This window comes from Cryptomeria japonica, chromosome 5 (assembly GCF_030272615.1).
Source record: "Cryptomeria japonica chromosome 5, Sugi_1.0, whole genome shotgun sequence".
Classification (NCBI taxonomy): domain Eukaryota; kingdom Viridiplantae; phylum Streptophyta; class Pinopsida; order Cupressales; family Cupressaceae; genus Cryptomeria; species Cryptomeria japonica.
Window position 1 is genome coordinate 650,456,119 of NC_081409.1, and position 18,284 is coordinate 650,474,402.

Genomic DNA, 18,284 nt, shown 5'->3' on the forward strand with positions numbered 1-18,284 from the left:
TGGACTGCATTCTCTCAAGGTTAAATCTTAACAGTTCCTATTCTATTATGTACTTAATTCAAAATTTGCATAATTAAGATGTATTAGTAAGTTTGAAATTCTATCAAAAGTCTGTTGGAGCACTTTATAGGAAACCTATCTAGTCAGTGAATACAGGAAGTTTGGTTACTCGGTTAAAGCGGAAAAAGGAAAGAAAGTTAAGTGGAATTGAGTGCATTTAATGTTTTTGACCTAACCAGCACGGAGCCCGATAAGGTATATTGTGTACTTAAAAGCATTTTCACGGTCATTTTTACTTACCAAGTTTTCGAGAGAGCAGAGCAAGCAAATCTAAGGTGATCAAACCTCCTACAAAGCAAATTCAAGGTATTTACATCAATCTCAACGCATTGTTAATTTGGTTTACTGATCTTATCAAGTTGCTATTATCTGCTAAGTATAAAGCGTCTACCGTTTGAAAATCCTAAAACCCTAAGGATCCTTTGTTAGCTTTTATCTAAAATCTACAATGGCGCCTAAGATCCAAGATCCTATTGTTGTTAAGAATGTAGAAAAGCCCTCACTAAAATATTCTTTAACTCCCAAAGTTGCTTATGAACTGGATGACAAAACCGCATTTTTACTTATCCCGGATAGAGTGTTGTTAGTCGAGGATGTGAGATTCTTCACCAAATGTCATGTTGAAGAACTCGGTCATGTTGAAATCACAGACAACTATGATGAGCTATATACCGATGGTAAATTAAATAGCAAGTATGGGCACATTAAGATCAAGAATTAACTGAAGCCCTAACCTATCCCCGTGTGTTCAAACCCCAGTGGGTCAAGTTTATTTTGAGCAGAGTTCATGATGATTTCATGTGGTTAGAAGAGAAACCATTTAAGATTACCAAGGAAATCATTCATCTGATTATCGGTTACCCTATTTATGATCATGCACGAGCCCAAAAGATGATATCACAGAAGGAATTGATCAGTTTAACCGGAGTGGAATCTAATTGTAGAGGACTGAAATTGAACAATGTCACAGATGAAGAACTAAAATTTGCCATTAGAGTAATTGGTTACTATTTCTTCCAATCGGTAAGGGAAAATAGTGTACCTTGTGCAAAAGTAGACCTAGCATACAAAATTGTGAAAAAGGGAATGAAAATTGATCTATGTGAGGTGTTGTTGAAGAACATGTTTGAGAATCTGAACACCATCAGGAAGCCGAAGAAGTACAACTCGGCAAATACACTAAAGTTTGGATCATTACTTGTATGCATGTTTTTCTATTTTGAAAAATTCTTTCCATTAGTTGGTAAAGTTGTTTGGGAACTACACTTACCAATCACCCATCAGATTAATGACTTCATCAAGAAGTTAGGTGATAATTTAAATGATATTATGGATGATTACTTCAGTAAATTTCAAGAGAAAATGCATAACAGATATAGAATTCCACCCCAGCTAGTGGAGAAATACAAAAATGATATATGTTTTGAAGTTGACACTGATTACTGTTATGTGAATGCTGTGGAACCGAGAACTCAATCTTTGTCACCTATGGGATTCGAGATTTATTTTGACATCACACAACAACAAATTGATGCATTTCTCACATTATCGAGGCATGCTACCGAGCTGAGGTATGGAGCCTATGAGGAAGTGAAGGAAAAGATAAAGGTGAGCATTGTAGTACCCAAAGCTACAAGAAAGGCTACAAATATGATAAAGGCATTATTAGAGAAATTCGAGGAAGACTCTTCCTCCACACCTGTCAAAGGCACTTTAGCCATTACCGAAGAGGAATCTGAAGGCCAAGAGGCAGCTATAACACTGAGCACTGAATTGCCTAAGGGTAAAGTGTTGAAAAGAAAGAAACTGGATTCATCAAAGGCCTCACCGACTCCACCAGCAAAGCGACCGAACACTAGAGAATCTGCAGCCTCACCGAGTAAGAAAACAAAAAGTGTCACTGTTCCCAAGGTAACAAAAACATACAAGAAATCTACTCGGAGACTCATTTTGGCAAAAGAGTCTAGTGATACCGAATCTGAGGATGCAAGCAAATTTCAGATTATCAAGAGCAAGAAGGTAAATGTACATAGTGTTGAAAACTTTTGTGCTAATCTGAAAGAATATGGTGGATTTGGAGGATTTAGATATGTTAAGTATGAAACTAGGAATAATGATGACAAGAGATAAATTGAAGAAGCTGTCATCTGCACACTTCTAAAATTCTAGTTAGCTCCACTGGAACTATCTAAGTCACTTCCAAATGAACTATATTTACATATTGATAATAGGTGGAAGTATGCAATGGACTTGGAGAAACAGATCAGAGAAAGAAGTCCTGTACATCTCTTTCCTAACATGTCAGTAGCTGAAATAAAGGAACATCTGACAACCTACAACTCAAAGTTTCTCGTCAAACAAAGAGCCTTAAAACTAATGAATGGGCTGTATATTGAAGTAGAAAATGAAACAAAAGCACAGTGGCAAGAAATCTTTAAAATCAAGGATGTCGATGAGCAAGTTGAAGTTGAAATTGTTGATATCATCGAGGAAGATCCTGATGTTACCGAGCAAGACCCTATTGACACCATTCAAATAGATGAAGATGTCATGGATACAAAGGCACCAGAACAGGAAATGATAGAAGCCAATGCATATGAAAAAATTGTATCCAGTGAATCAATCTTGGAACAAGTTTAGCCTTATCCACCAGTTAATCAACCTGTCTCAACCGAAACCCCTCAAGATACAGATCAAGGCATCGAAGGTCACAAGTCTACAGCAGGAGAAGGTACTACTCAAGAACAGACGTCTCAAGCACCTTCTAGCATTGAGAATGTTGTAACTAAAACACCAAGTATCGAGACACCAAAGGACACTACAAAGGCAAAAGAAACTGACCAAAGTGTTGCCTCTACCGAGCAACCTACCGAGGGTCATCAAGCCTCACAAGCCATTGTGTTAGTTCCATCAGTGAAAGGTAAAGAAAAGAAGATGAAAAAGCATAGTTTTAAAGTTGATTTGTCAAAACCAATAGTGTTGCCCAATATAGATATATCAAAATTAAAGGGGCAAGAACTCATTGATTTCAGTGAACTATGCAAAGCAAAGGCTGAACAAGAGAAGCAAATGGCGATTCAAAAGAAAAATAAAGTACTTTAGAGGGTGAAAGCACTCTTAATAGATATGCTACCTGAAGCTATAGTGTCAACAGATGCAACCATCCACATTCAACTGGATGAACTCCTAACAAAGATAGAGACATCTGGAGTAGATGCATTAGAATATTTGAGCAAGCTAAAAGACAAGGAGCTCACTGCAAAAATGATAGAAGAGGTATAGAAAGCTATAGCTATTGGCAAAGTTAAACTTGTCAAATTTATTGTTGAGTTGACTCCTCAACTCAAGCACATTCTTTATTTATTTTAGAAACTATGTACATTTTCTCTATTCATTAAAGACATAAAAAATAAAACAACAGCAATTGAGAAAGAGATCACCGATCTCTCAAATAAGTTGACCACAGAGCCAAATTCAGTTCAGAATTTCTATACAAAGCTACAATAGCTCATGGATCAACAATTAGACCTAAGAAATGAAGAACATAAGATCAAAATGGACATAATGACACTTCAGACATTATTCCTTCCTCATCTTTCATCCGTCCAAGAACAGATCAACCGAGCCACCTCCTTATCTACTACATAAGAGGGAAGCACTCTAGATGGCTTAATATCATTATTGGTTGATATTAAAGCACGTAATTCTTTAATGGACAGTGTAAAGGATGCCCTCTCTGTTGCTCTCACTAAAGCACAAACCAAGTATAAATCCATTTTTGACCAGTTGCCTCCACCAAATGGTAACTAAGTCTTGATGTTTGTCAAAAAGGGGGAGTGATACAGTATTAGCGGAGTGATATAGTATTCAAAGTATCAAACAAAAGGAGTGTACTATACAGGGGGAGTACACCAAGCAGAGTGAGCAGAGTATCCAAGAACAGTGAACTGAGTAATGAACAGAACAACATGCAAAATCAGAGTTTTGTACAGTATATTGATAAGGGGAGTATATCTGGATTTATTATTTTATTGACTATTGTATATACTGTCAGTATAGTCAAATTTTGCAAGTATATAGATTATTGAGTTATAACTTTGAAAGTAGTTTTTGTCAAACATCTCAACTAATGTCAAAAGGGGAGATTGTTACAACTTATCAAGTTGCCATTAGTTTTGTGTTCAAAGTTATTCTATATACTCTAGTCAGTTACTACTACCAAAATATTCAGTCGATATGCATAGTCAAGTCAGTTATAGAAGAAAGTAGTCTCAGAGCGCAGTATACACTGAGCTGTCTACCGAGTATCATTCCATGTCTACCGAGTAGCAAAGATGACACACCGAGTTGATATACACCGAGTGAAACGTGTTACCAGATTCATTGAACCTGGACATACATATGAAAATGTGTTACAAGATCGAGGTACATAGAACCGTTATCACATTAGAAATTGCACTTAAAGATTGTGTATGATTTTGAGGTCATCTAACCAATGAAATATTTTGCATGGTTATTCATTTGATAAAACATGTTTGTAAGATCGAAGCAATGAAAGGATCACTGTCATAAGAGATCTATTTATACAACATGGATTAAGATTAGAAACATACATGTAGCATGACAGAAAGGAAGATATAGAGATATATGAAGCAAGACATGTGAAAGCACTAAGGGTTATGACTATTACAGAGACACATAGGTCATCAAGAAGGATTTTAGAGAACACTCAAAGAACAAAGTAAACAGAAGGGTTTACCAAGTTACTATATGGGTTACCGAGGTATGCTAGAAGCAAGGTAATCATATTCTGAGCACATAGAATCTGCTATAACATTCCAGATGTAAAGTTGTAGATATTTGTAATAATTTATTATAATATTTTGAAGTTGTAAGAGAAACCTTTAACAGGGTAAAAGACTCTAATCAAGTCTATAAATTGTAAAGCCTCTAATCAGGTGCAACATTTAGATGAAGTGTTGTAAAATCCTTTAGCAAGGTAGATCTAACAGATCTTGTTACTCCTAACAGGGTAAGCTATCAGAAATAGCTAAACATGTAGCTCTAACCGAGCACCCTTTATTATTGCAGTAGTGAAGTTGTGGGTGCCATCCCCATTGCAGTTTTTCTCTCTAACGAAGATTTTCTGCGTAACCAAAATATATGTGTTATGGAGTGAATCATGTATGATTGTTATCTATTTGTTTTAGCTTTATATTATGTTATTGCACTATTTAGTTTATGCATAACAGTAAAGTTATTGTTGAAGAAAAGTTTTGGAGTACTGATTCACCCCTCCCCTCTTAGTACATTAGCTTTCCATATTGGGCATAACAGCGTCAACTCCGTTTGACCTTCATTTTTTGATTCAGTATGATGTTCTTCTTCTTCATCACTTACATCCTCAATATGTTGACCTCTTCTCTATGCGATCTCAACAACATTCAAATGAGCTGCAATCTGCCTCAACATGTCCATCACCGCCGAATCAACATCTCTCTGGTTTCCACCTCTCACATTACCTCTTCACGCGATAGGAGCAAGTCCTTTGTAGTTGCAGGTCCAATCCGCAATCTTCCACCCTACAACATCATTCAACAGGACGAACCTTTGCTTTGATACCAACTGGTGTAGTCACGGATAGGAGGATCTCGAAAGGGGAAGTTTGGTTTGTGCAACAAGATAAAAAAACAACTCAATACAACTCAGGAGAAAGAGATAATGCCAAATCAGGAGTGGATCAATTTATTGATTCAAATACAATTTCCTGTAACATTTGGCTTACATGCATGCAACTACCCTATTAAAAATATACATCCACATGCATCAATACAGAAGCAAACATTGGATTCAAATTACAATATACTATTCTATATCAAGAATAATCAGTCTCCTCTATGATTCTAAGGTCAAATACATTATTATATAACATCTAGGAACATCTAGGTCGACCAGGAAAGATCACATTCCCCAAAGCAAGGAAAATGAAATGTGTAGATAGGTTGGCCCTATGTGTGTGAAAAGTGGTAATCCCGTAAGCTGTAAGACACAAACATTTCAATAAATCATTGCATGCATGGTTAGACATATATAATCAATGAATGTGAAAACCATAACAAATCGACCTATTGCCTCCTAAAAGATGTGAGTATAGACTTTCTCTCATATTTATCTAAGTAATACCAGTGACTAGACTACATCAAGATGAAGGATTTAATCTATATGAACACAAAATTAAGCTAAATGGATGCAAGATTAAGCTAGATGGATGCAAGAATAAGCTAGATGAATGCAAGCAATCAAGATTAAACTAATATGCAATAATCTCAAAGCACAATATTCTTAAAGACTCTAGAGAAAAAACAACATAATAACAATAAATCTCCAGGGTGTCTTGATTGAGAGATGAAAGGCTGAATTTATAGAGAATCCAAAGAGAGACCAATGGTCAAGATTGATTAATGATGAGTGGTTGAGATTCTTGAAGAGAAAGCACAATCCAGTTGAATTGAAATGATTGGGTGCTTTGATTTAGTTTCAGAGGAGATAAGATTGAGTTGATTTTGAGATAAATTCAATAAAGCTTGATTTAATGCATTTGAATTATAAGTCTGAGTTTGCATTGGAGATAAAATCAATTGAAGTAATGCACTTGAGATCAAATTAATTAATTTCATGCATATTTCTTTTATTTGCTCAAGATTTTTATTAGAAAAAGCCATTTTAATGCAATTGAATCCTTTTCCTCAAGATTGCTTTGAGTTTAAATTTAGAGAAAATGATTTATTCAATTTAATTACTTTTTTGAGATTTCTCAAGTTATCTCAAATTTAGAAAAAGAAATATCTCAAGTTGATTTCTTTTCTCATTTTAATTCATTTTTTTGCAAATTGATTCTTTTTTTGCAAATTAATTCTTTTTTTTCAAATTAATTCTTTTTTTTCAAATTAATTCATTTTTTCAAATTAATTCATTTTTTCAAATTAATTCATTTTTTTCAAATTAATTCATTTTGGTAAATTAATTCCTTTTTGATGATTTAATGGCAAATTTATTAATTAATTAAATATACTAGGATATTTAATTAAATAATTATGATAATTGATTAAACTGATTTACTTGGAATGATTAATTAAATAAATAAAAATTTAATTAATTTAGAATGATTTATTTGCCATGTGACATTGATGATCGAGGAATTAATTAATTAGATGCTCAAGGTTCATTTAATTGTCTTTGGTTAGGATCTTGGTGATGTAGTTGAGATTAGGGGCCCATGGTTTAGATGACCATTTTTAGGGTATTACATTTGCCCCTCTTTGAATTGATGTGCAGGCAACACATTGATTCAAAGAATAGTTGATTTCAAATAGATATCAGTTCTGAACTGGATGGATCACAAACCGATGAAGAGTAAGATGTTCAGCTTGATTTAAAGTGATGAAATTGAACTGATTGATCAAAGCAATACCGATCATGAACTTGATTGAACTAGGACCGATGAAGAGCGAGATACCGATCTAGAACTTGATTAAACTAGAATCGATTGAGAAAAGAGATAATACCAATTCCAAACTTGATTGAACAAGAACCGATTAGCAAAACAGAATGTCCAGCTTGATTTGATGTGACAAAACTAAACACCGATTTGAAGATTGATTCAGATGAGGACAATCACTGATATGCCCCTAAAGATTGTTTTTATTTGACATCGAAGAATCTCAACTTGATATGATGCAATATAGTTAAGATTCCCCTAGTAACAAGGTTTTAGTTGATTTGATTTGATTGATATTCGATTAATCTTTGATTAAAAATATTTTTTGCTCGACTTTAGATGAAGAGTTGAAATATTTCTTAACTTTTCAATGACGTAACCATTGATAATATTGATGTAATAAGTATGCCCCCTCGAGAGCAAAATAGAAAGCTAGCAAGATCGCAACGATTTTAGGCAATTTTAATATAAAGATTTAGCAATGATAATATGAGCATGGGGATTAATGTAAGAATTAATTTAAAATCAGAGTTGATTCAGAAAATATTTGAGCGCAAAGTGATGTGAAGATTGACCTGAAGATGGAAGTGCCAAGTGGTCAACATTGTGAGAATTTGACTAGAAAATTGACATCAGATTTTGAGTTTGATCCTGAAATTAGAAAAGAAATGTTGATTGTTTCAAATCCAGGCTTTTATTCAAAGGATGAAGAGAATAATGTTATCATGTTGAAATCACTTGAAATGCATAAAGCTTAGTATGAATGCAACCTAAAACTTAGTCGCTGGATTTGGTATGCTTATTTATCATCATTAAGCAATTTACAATGTCAAAGATAGAAATAAGCACCAAGGCATGAAGAACCATGATGACCTGAATGTCGCGTCCTTTTGATTTAGCAAGCCAACATAAGCACCAAGGCATGAAGAGCCAGGATGACTTGAATGTTACTTGAGTTCAAACACACTAGACAAAACAATGTTCCTTCCTTTTCATATGCAATACTGTTTATCTTGTTCGCAATGACCCTTTTATCGTTCATATCCTAGGATAGATTAAGCATTCATCCAGATTGCACAATAAAGAAATTTACTCAAAATAGACAAGGAAATTATTCCAACCTCCCTGTAGCATACAAATAAATGGACTCAAGGTATGTGTGGCGATTTCAATTTTATGTGAAGACACTTATCACAGACACCCAGCTTATGAGATGTTTTCAGATCATCAGAATCATTCCTACAAGCAGAAAACAAAGAAAAGTATTATGCCCCCAGTCCTTGCTCCTCTTAGTCAAGATAGACTTCCTTGAGTTACTTAGAGGGAATAATAAATGAAAAAAAAATTAAAAGAAAACATACAAAGAAAATTTCAATCATATCTCAAATAGTTTTGGTGATTGTTTTCATTGTTCTTGGTTTGCCTATTTACTCAGTGGTAAAACCCTACATTGGATAAGAGACATGTGACCGACTTAGATTGGATTTCTGGTACTACTGACAGAAAGACGACTTGGTTAAACTACTTAGGACATTTAGATTGATCGGCCGATTACCCTAAGACTAAGATATTGATCAGTTTCAAGCCATGAGGGTTCCAAAAAGAACCAGGGTATCACAAAGGCAACTAAAGGATATGTACAAGCTAAAGAAAAGATGCAGGAAAGCGGGAAATAAAACAAGAAATGCCAAATATGTGTTGATAGATGGAGCACTTCAGTACAAGAGGCACCTATTTACCGGGTTTTCACCTTCTTGGCAGATATTTATGACTTTTTATGATTTTTATGATTTTTTTTAGGACATTTTATAATTTTTTTTCTTGGATTTTTTTAGCTATGCCCCCAATATGCAGACCTATATGACAGGATGATCTGCAAAATGCATGTGGAGACAATGAATTTTTGATATGACCTATGTTAATGCAATATGCATTTCCTATTTGAACAAGAATGATTTTGTTTGTTTAGGATTTTGTAATACACCAATTGAATTGGAGGTACAAAAAATTTCATAGATAAGCGGTCAATCGATCCTTAAGGTCCCTTAGAACATCCAAATTAACACACTTAGTGATTAGGATTTACAAATGGAGATGTGGAAAACTTCCCCATTGGTTCTTGAAATTGTGATCTTCTTTTGTCCATGTGGTGTGCAAATGAGTTAATTCCTGCTCTTGTGTTCACTAAAGATCCTTAGCATCCTATATGACTAGCTACGTGGATTATTCTAACTTCAAAAGCATCCCAAATAGAGCCTCGCTGGCAACAAGCTTTTAGAGCTCCAACGAGGTTATAGACTGCAATTTCTCAAATATTGCTCCATTGCCAGTAGGTGTTCATAGCCTTGATGGAGTTATTTGCATGTTCCCATAGTCAAGTTTTTTGTCACATCCACATACATGATATTTCTGTTATATATCACTAAAATAGGCTTATCATAAATAACTCTTTTATCCTTCAACATCTACTTCATCCAAATTACTTGAGTACAATTGCTAGCAACAACAATGTATTTAGTCTCTACAGTAGATAAAGAAATAGAATTCTACTTCTTACTTGCCCAAGAGACCAACTTCTTACCCAAGAAGAATGCACCACTAGTAGTACTCTTCCGATCATCAAAATCACCTGCCCAATCAACATCTATAAAAGCATTCAAGGTAAAGTCATCATTCTTAGGATACCACAAACCAAAATCAACTATCCCTTTCAAATATCTGAATATCCTTTTTATAGTAGTGACGTGAGATTCCTAAGGATCAACTTAAAATCTAGAAATATGATACACAACATTCATGATATTAGGTCTAGTCTGACTGAAATACGACAATCCACCAATCATAGATCTATATCTAGTCTGATTAGCTTTCTAAGAATCATCATTGTTTATCAACTTACATCTGGTCACCATAGGTGTACCAACTAGTTTAGAGTCCTCAAAACCAAATTTATTCAACAATTTTTTTACATACTTAGATTGAGATATGAAAATACCTTTATCCAACTGAGTAATTTGCAATCCCAGAAATAATTTCATTTCACCAATCATAGACATCTCAAATTCATTTTGCATCTCTTCAGCGAATTTCTTACATAGGCAACCATTTCCTCCAAAGATAATGTCATCAACAAAAACTTCAACAATCAAAATGTTATTTCGATCAATCTTCACATAAAAATTACTGTCAGCAGTACCTTTATTAAATCCAAGCTTCATCAAATATTTATCCAATCTGACATATTAGGCTCTAAGGGCTTGCTTCAATCCATACAATGCTTTCTTCAATTGAAAAACCATGTCCTTTTCATCTGTCAACTAAAATCCATCTGGTTTCTCAATGTATACTTCTTCTTCCAATTCATCATTAAGAAAGGTTGATTTGACATCAATCTGATAAACCTCAAAATCTTTGTGAGAAACATAGGCAATAAATAATCTAACAACTTAAATTCTAGATACCAAAGCAAAATTCTTCTCATAATCAATACCTTCCATCTGTGAATAACCTTTACAAACAAGTCTAGCTTTATTTCAAACAACTTCACCCTGTTCAATCAAATTTTTTCAGAATACCCATTTAGTTCCAATTACATTTTTATCCTTAGGTCTAGGAACAAGAATCCATGTATTATTTTTCTCAATCTGATTCAATTTTTCTTCCATAGCTTTCATCTAATTTTTTATCTTTACATGCTTCGTCAATATTTTTAGGCTCAATCTTAGAAATCAAACAAATTTGTTCAACAAGTCTTCTCGAAGTAATCACACCTTTATTCTTATCACCAATAATCTAATTTTCTGAATGATTCAACCTCACATACCTGGGAGTTTTATGATTTTCTTGAATTTTAGGCTCTTGAACTCCTTCTTTTGCACCTTTCTCTTCATTCTCTAACTTTTCTGATCAATCGGAACTTGACTTAGGGTCTGCACTTGTTTTCCTTTGTCTAAATTGGTATCTTGGTCATCAGAATCATATCTGCAAGATTTAATCTGTCTTACATTACCTTCATCAACCTTCACATTAACACTTTCAACAAACTTCCTCAATCTTTTATTATAACACCGGTAGGCCTTACTTCTTGTAGAATAACCAAGAAAAATTCCTTCATCACATGTAGCATCAAACTTTCCAAGATCTTCTTCTCTTTCGATATAGCATCTACTTCCAAATTTTTTAAAATATCTAACAGTAGGGGCATTTCCAAACCATAACTCATAAGGAGTCTTACCTGTATCACCTTCACATTTACCCCATTAAGAGTGTATTCTACAGTACTTATAGCTCCTCTCCAATACACATGCAAAACATTTCCTTCAATCATCATGGTTATATCAGCTTCATGAATTGTTCTATTCTTTCTCTCTACAACACTATTTTGTTGTGGTGTCCTAGGAGCAGATAACAATCTCTTCACTCATTGCTCTTCACAGTAGGCATTAAAATCATCGGAAGTGAATTCTCCACCTCTGTCAGATCTTAGACACTTCAGCTTCAATCCAGTCTCAGTTTCAACCCTAACTTTGAAAATCTTGAATTTTTCCAATACTTCAGACTTCTTTCTTAAGAAGGTTACCCACATCATTCTTGAATAATCATCAATCAACAACATGAAATACCTATCACCCTGCAAGCTTCTCACTTTATAAGTACCACATAGATCAATGTGCACAAGATCCAACAATCCATTATAATTATATTGGTTTCTCTTATAAGTAACTCTTGTTTGCTTCCCTAATTGGCATTCCTTACATACCAGATTAGAAAGCTTTATTAACTTTGGTAGGTTTCTCACTGCTTGAGTAGAACTTATCTTAACCATGCGATCAAAATTTACATGACACATTCTTCTATGCCATAACCAACTTTCATCAATCTGAGAAATCAAATAAGTTTTACCACCAACATTCAAGTGAAAGATATTACCTTTAGTCTTTGTACCTGATGCAATCTCAATTCTGAAGTTAATCAAGATCTCATATTTGCCATTCTTGAATTGCAAGTTATATCTCTTATCAACCATCTGACCAACACTCAAAATATTATGCTTTAAACCTTCAACATACAACACATCATCAGTATTGTGCTTACCATCAAGAGAAATAGAACCTCTAGCACGTATTACACAAGCTTTGGTATCACCAAATCTTACTATTGTTGGATATTGTTGCTACTAGGATATGTCTTTGATAAAGGAAAAAATGAATTTTACAGGGACCCAAAACCACAAAGTTTACCAACCATAAGAATATTCAAATAAAGTCCACTAAAATAGGAAAGCTGCCTAATAGATCAAAGGACAACAACAACGAGCCAAAAGATAGCAAAAAGCCGAAATAAGAAAAACACAACTAACCTAATGACTTTAAAGTTTCAACAAATTCAGCTTCAAGGTTATTCATCTCTTGAGCTACCTTCTTTAGTTCCTGAATCTCCTAAATTGAGGAATCCTCTTTACTCTTCATGCTGGCTCTTGTCCTTCTTGAGGGGCAGGAATCCTCTTTCTGACTTTTGTCCTTATCATCTTCCAGGTCCACGAATAGGGTTCCCTGATGGTTTTTTTCCAACTTATCTACCAAGGTGCTTATAGAAGTGGCCGAATTCTTCACAATTTTGTGGCTTTCCTTCATGATGGTGTTCATTGTATCCTAGATTTTTCCAATTTCCCCTTCTAGATGGTTAACCTTTTTCTCATTTTCCTTCTTCATCTTGTCCATGATCTTGACTTAATCATCAACATCTTCTTTTCTTCAGTCCACAAAACTCTAGCAACATATTGAGACACCCCGTTAGTAACCTTTTCATCTAGTTTACTAGACACAACCCTTTTCTTAATGTTAAGGTCCCTTATTTCATGAAAGACCCACTTAATAACCCTAAAGAATCCACAACACCATTTCTAGCAATTGCTAGAATGTCGTCAAGGAATTCCTGATCTGGTTTCAAGTAGCAATCTTTAGGCCTTAGATCTCTAGGGAATCTGGGCCTATTTTCTTTGTCAGTGGTAGGTTTAGAGGAGCCATTAGAGGGACCAGGGTGAGAAAGGGAATCCTTTAGCGAATCCTCCGAGTAGGAGACCAACTTATTCTTGAGAGGGGCCTTCTCCTTAGTTTTAGCTTTTTGAGAAGAGCCAATAAGGGTTTTCACAAAGGATGTTTTTTTAACGAAAGGCTTTCTTTGAGGGCTTTTATTAGACACATTCTTAGAGGAAGGGGACTCTTCCTCTTCCCAATCAGTATCCCAATCATCATTACCTTCAGACATGCTAGAATCAGTATTGTATCCTTTCAAGGCCGGAGCTGAAATGGGGTTGGAAGGGGCCGACATATTTTGAAAATACTTGTGGATTAACTGAATGAGGCTTGCATGCAGAACAATATAATTCCTCGGAATGTTTCAATGTTCTTGGATACAATATTTTAGAGAAAAAAAGAGGTAAAAGGGGAAAGAAACCCTAATCTTGTGCCGAAAATGATTAAGGAGGGTGAAATGGTAGCCATAGACTTTGGTAAATCTACCTAACACCATGATGTATTCCATGATGACTCTGAGCTCCTCCCTGAATAATGACTTAATCTTTCCAGCCTCAAAGTGATTGTTTGAGATTTGACAAGCGCCTCCCTTTCCTTGTCATATTTTGGGAATTTGATGACCGCTTCATCCAAAAACTTTCTCACGGAAGAATTTCACCCCCTCAGTAGAAAGCCTAGTAAATTCCCCTATAAGATTCTCATCAATTTTAACCAACCTTCTAGAACAATTCCATATTCTATCCAATTTTTACCAAAATACTTAATAGTTTCTGGGTTAGCGCCATGGAGTTTCTCTAGGAAAGGACTCAGCTCTCCCCTCTGAATTTGCCTCTAGACCTTAGAGTTTTTCTTATGCTTCTCACAATTTTTTGGCTTGACTCTCTTTTTGCTTCCCCCCATCTTCTCACAAACTTTCCTTCTAGCCAAACAAATTAGCTAAGCAGAATGCTAATAGCAATACCAATGCACCCACAATATGTGCCATCTCTCATCACCTGAAGAAGTAATAAATGTGCCACCACTATATTGAATATGATACATTACCCATTTGTAATCTGCTTAATCATTATTAAAATTGGCATGTTTCCCATGAAGAACATCATAGTCTAATAAGGCTCTAACATCATCTTCCAGCTCATTATAGTCTTGCCATGTCTAACTGCCATTGAACTTGACCACCTTATTGGCGAAATAATCGGCCACCGCATTAGCTTCCCTATATGCATGGGATATTCTAACTTTATCAAAGTTGGATAAAAGATATTTAGCTTCATCAATCCATCTTTTAATTATCCATGAAGGGGAAGAGTTACCTAGAAGGCACTCGATAATGTTGTTTGAGTCACCCTTGATCCATATGTTTTTGACATTCATTGTACTTTCCAGATTGATTACCTGGAAGCATCCTATAGCTTCATCTATGTGATTGGTCTATGAGCCCAAGTAGAGTGCCACATATGCTACTACGATATGTTGTTGTCATTGATGTCAACATAGTCCTGTATTTTGGTATTTCGATGATGGAAAAGAGTTGATCTGGTTGGTTTATTTGTTTGATATGTTGAATCAACTAGAGATACTTGTTTCAGTATTGGTTTCATGATGCTATGTGGTGATTTGATCGATTTATGGATTTTGGTATGAGGACTGGTTTTTCAGTGTTCAGTGTTGCAGTGTTCTAGTGTTTGATCTGATATGCTCCAGAATGATTATATCTTGAGTTGCGGATTTGGGAGAGTGTTTAGGATTTTCATGTGTATCAACAATTCAGATGGTTTTTTATTTGGTGCTCCACAAGTCATCTTTCTAGTCCTAGTTGCTATCGTTTGAGTGTTCTTGAGTATCAACATCTTAATCGATGAAGATTTGATTAAGTGGTGTTGGTGTAGCTATTGCAAATGGTTCTAACATTCTTTTTGGTGTTTCCTAATTATGTCCTATTTATTTTGCTAGTCTGCATTGGTCATTGTGTGCATTATTGAGGATCATATGGGTCTGGTGATGCTCTTCGTGTTATGCAACATTTCGGTGGTGTAGTGTGTTGCAAATGATCTTGGTGAGATTTCTAATGGTGTTGCATGTTCGGGGATTTGATTTGGGTCCATGCTATATCATCACGATATTGTATTGGTCCAGTGGTAGATTCATGTATTGTGTGATGTAGTTTTATAAGTAGGTCTTGAGGGTTGAGTTGACCTTGTAGTCAAGGTTGATGATTTGTATAAATGGGTGTCATATTCATGTAATTTGGTTATTGGTTGTGGATAGATGTTATGTCTGCATTATCAAAGAGTAGTATATGTGTGAATAAGAGAATTCATCTTTTAGTGTGAAGTGTTGAACAGAGAGTGTTGCAGAGCAGACAAATATGCTTAACCAGAACTATCATCGGGCATTTGAAGATGCTATTCTTTCAATTCATGTAAATCGGATTATTGTTTGAATGTGATTGTAAGGTAGTGAACCTTCCCTGAGGGTTGTAGCCTTCTGGGTTATCATATTTTGAGCAGTGAGCTCTAGGTAGTGTAACTGGGTTTTCCACATCAAAATCTTGGTGTTATGTGTGATGTTTCTATTTTTTTAATCTTTGTTCTTACTATAGTTGATCAGATCTAAAATTGTGGTTAAATTGTTTAATTTGGTGAAAACTGATTCACCCCCCCTCTCAGTTTTCCTTCATTGTTGTTGCCAATAACTATACCACCATCATACTTTTCCAAATTTACAAATTTACTCTTATCACCTGTCATATGGTGAGAACAACCACTGTTAATTACCCATTCATTTCTCTCCTCAACTTTAGTAGCTAAAGCTTTCTCCTCATTAATGCAACTTGTAGAATCTATAGTTACATGATCATCTTCCATGATAGAAATAAACACAAATTCATCTCCTGAATTTCCCTTATTCAGCTCATCACCTATTACACCTTCATCAACAACATAATAACACTTCTTCTGATATCTAGGCTTATATGGCTTAAATGGCTTCTTAGGATTTATATCTCTTTCCATACACCTTGATGCAAAATGTCCTATCTTATTATAGGAAAAATATTTAAGAGGTAACTTTCCTTCATACTTACTGGCACCTTTAGGAAATCTTTTGGCAATAAATTGTGCTTCAAGCTCCTCAAGTTCTCTTTATTCATCTTCCATCTCTTTCTCATATATGGATACTCTTGTAGAAATTTCTCTTGGATCATATTTACACTTCCCAAAAATAGTAGCTTTGAATGTGGATTCAATCTTAGTAAGAGAGTCTCCAAACTCACTCAGCTCAAAAGCAGCAAGCTTACCAATCAACATGTCTCTTGTCACATTTATCACAATCTGGATCTCATCAATAGCAACAAATTTATGTTTGTAAGCAAGAGGAAAGGATCTCAACACTTTAGCAACAATCTCGAATTCTTTTAATAGTCCATCGACATATTTGATTCCACACACAAACTCATTTGCATAAAAGAAGTAATGTTCTCATCTTTAGTCATCTTCAAGTTCCCATATTTACCCTTCAAGCTCTGTAGCTTGGCAATCTTGACATGACTATCACCTTCATGCAAGGTCTCCAATTTTACCCAAATCTCATGAGAAGTCTCTAAGTCCAGCATATTAGTCATCTCAGAATCTGACAAGGCACTCAACAATGCTTCATTATCTCTAATATTGAATTCTACTTCCTCTATTTCATCCAGAGTAGTAGGACCATTCTGAGGAACATTATATACATTCTTAGTAATCTTCAAGTAATCTTCTCCAATGCATCTTAAATGACATTGCATCCGGCTTTTCCAAATAGTGTAGTTCGTTCCGTCAAATCTTAGACTATCCTTCTTGAAAGAAAAGGTTGCCATCCCAGATCTCCTCAAGTGGTCAAGATTCTTTTGGGGGATCTAGCTCTAATACCAATTGTTGGCAACAATACAACTACAAACTAAGACGGGGGGTGAATTAGTTTGCACAAAAAATACTGCGACTTAAACCATAAATCAGATCTAATAATTAACAATTAAAGCATGAAACAACACCACATCAATAACACACATAACACCAAGATTTTTGACGTGGAAAACCTAGTTGAGGGAAAAACCACTGTGGGAAACTACCCACAATGAGATAATACCCTATTAGGAGTAAATGAAATATTACAATGAAGAATGCACATGCATTCAGGCACACTACCTAGAGCTCACTACTTGAATAAGAAACCCAAAAAGGCTACAACCTTTAGGGAAGGCTCATTGCCTTACATGAAGTCTCACTGACTTACAAAAATATTCAGACAACAATCCAAATTACATGAACTATGAAGATAGCATCTCTATATGCCTAAGTACAGTTCTAGTTAGGCTCATTGTCAAATCTTCTCTGCAACACTTCTTCGCACAATTTCACTGCTATTGAATGATTGATACAATATTCACACATAGCATCCTATCTCTCAATGATTATTACATTCATTTATACAATTCATCAACCTATATTTCAACGTCAGCTAAACCCTTAATACAAATTACAAAATAACAACCTCACATGATACAACAATGCATGAAGACCAAAACAATGTCGATTAAGACATAGTTTGGACCCAAACAACCACCACAAATACACAAAAACTAACAATTACGCATCGATCATCCACAACATGTTACAATCACCCAGAATGTCACATAACATGAAGAACATCAT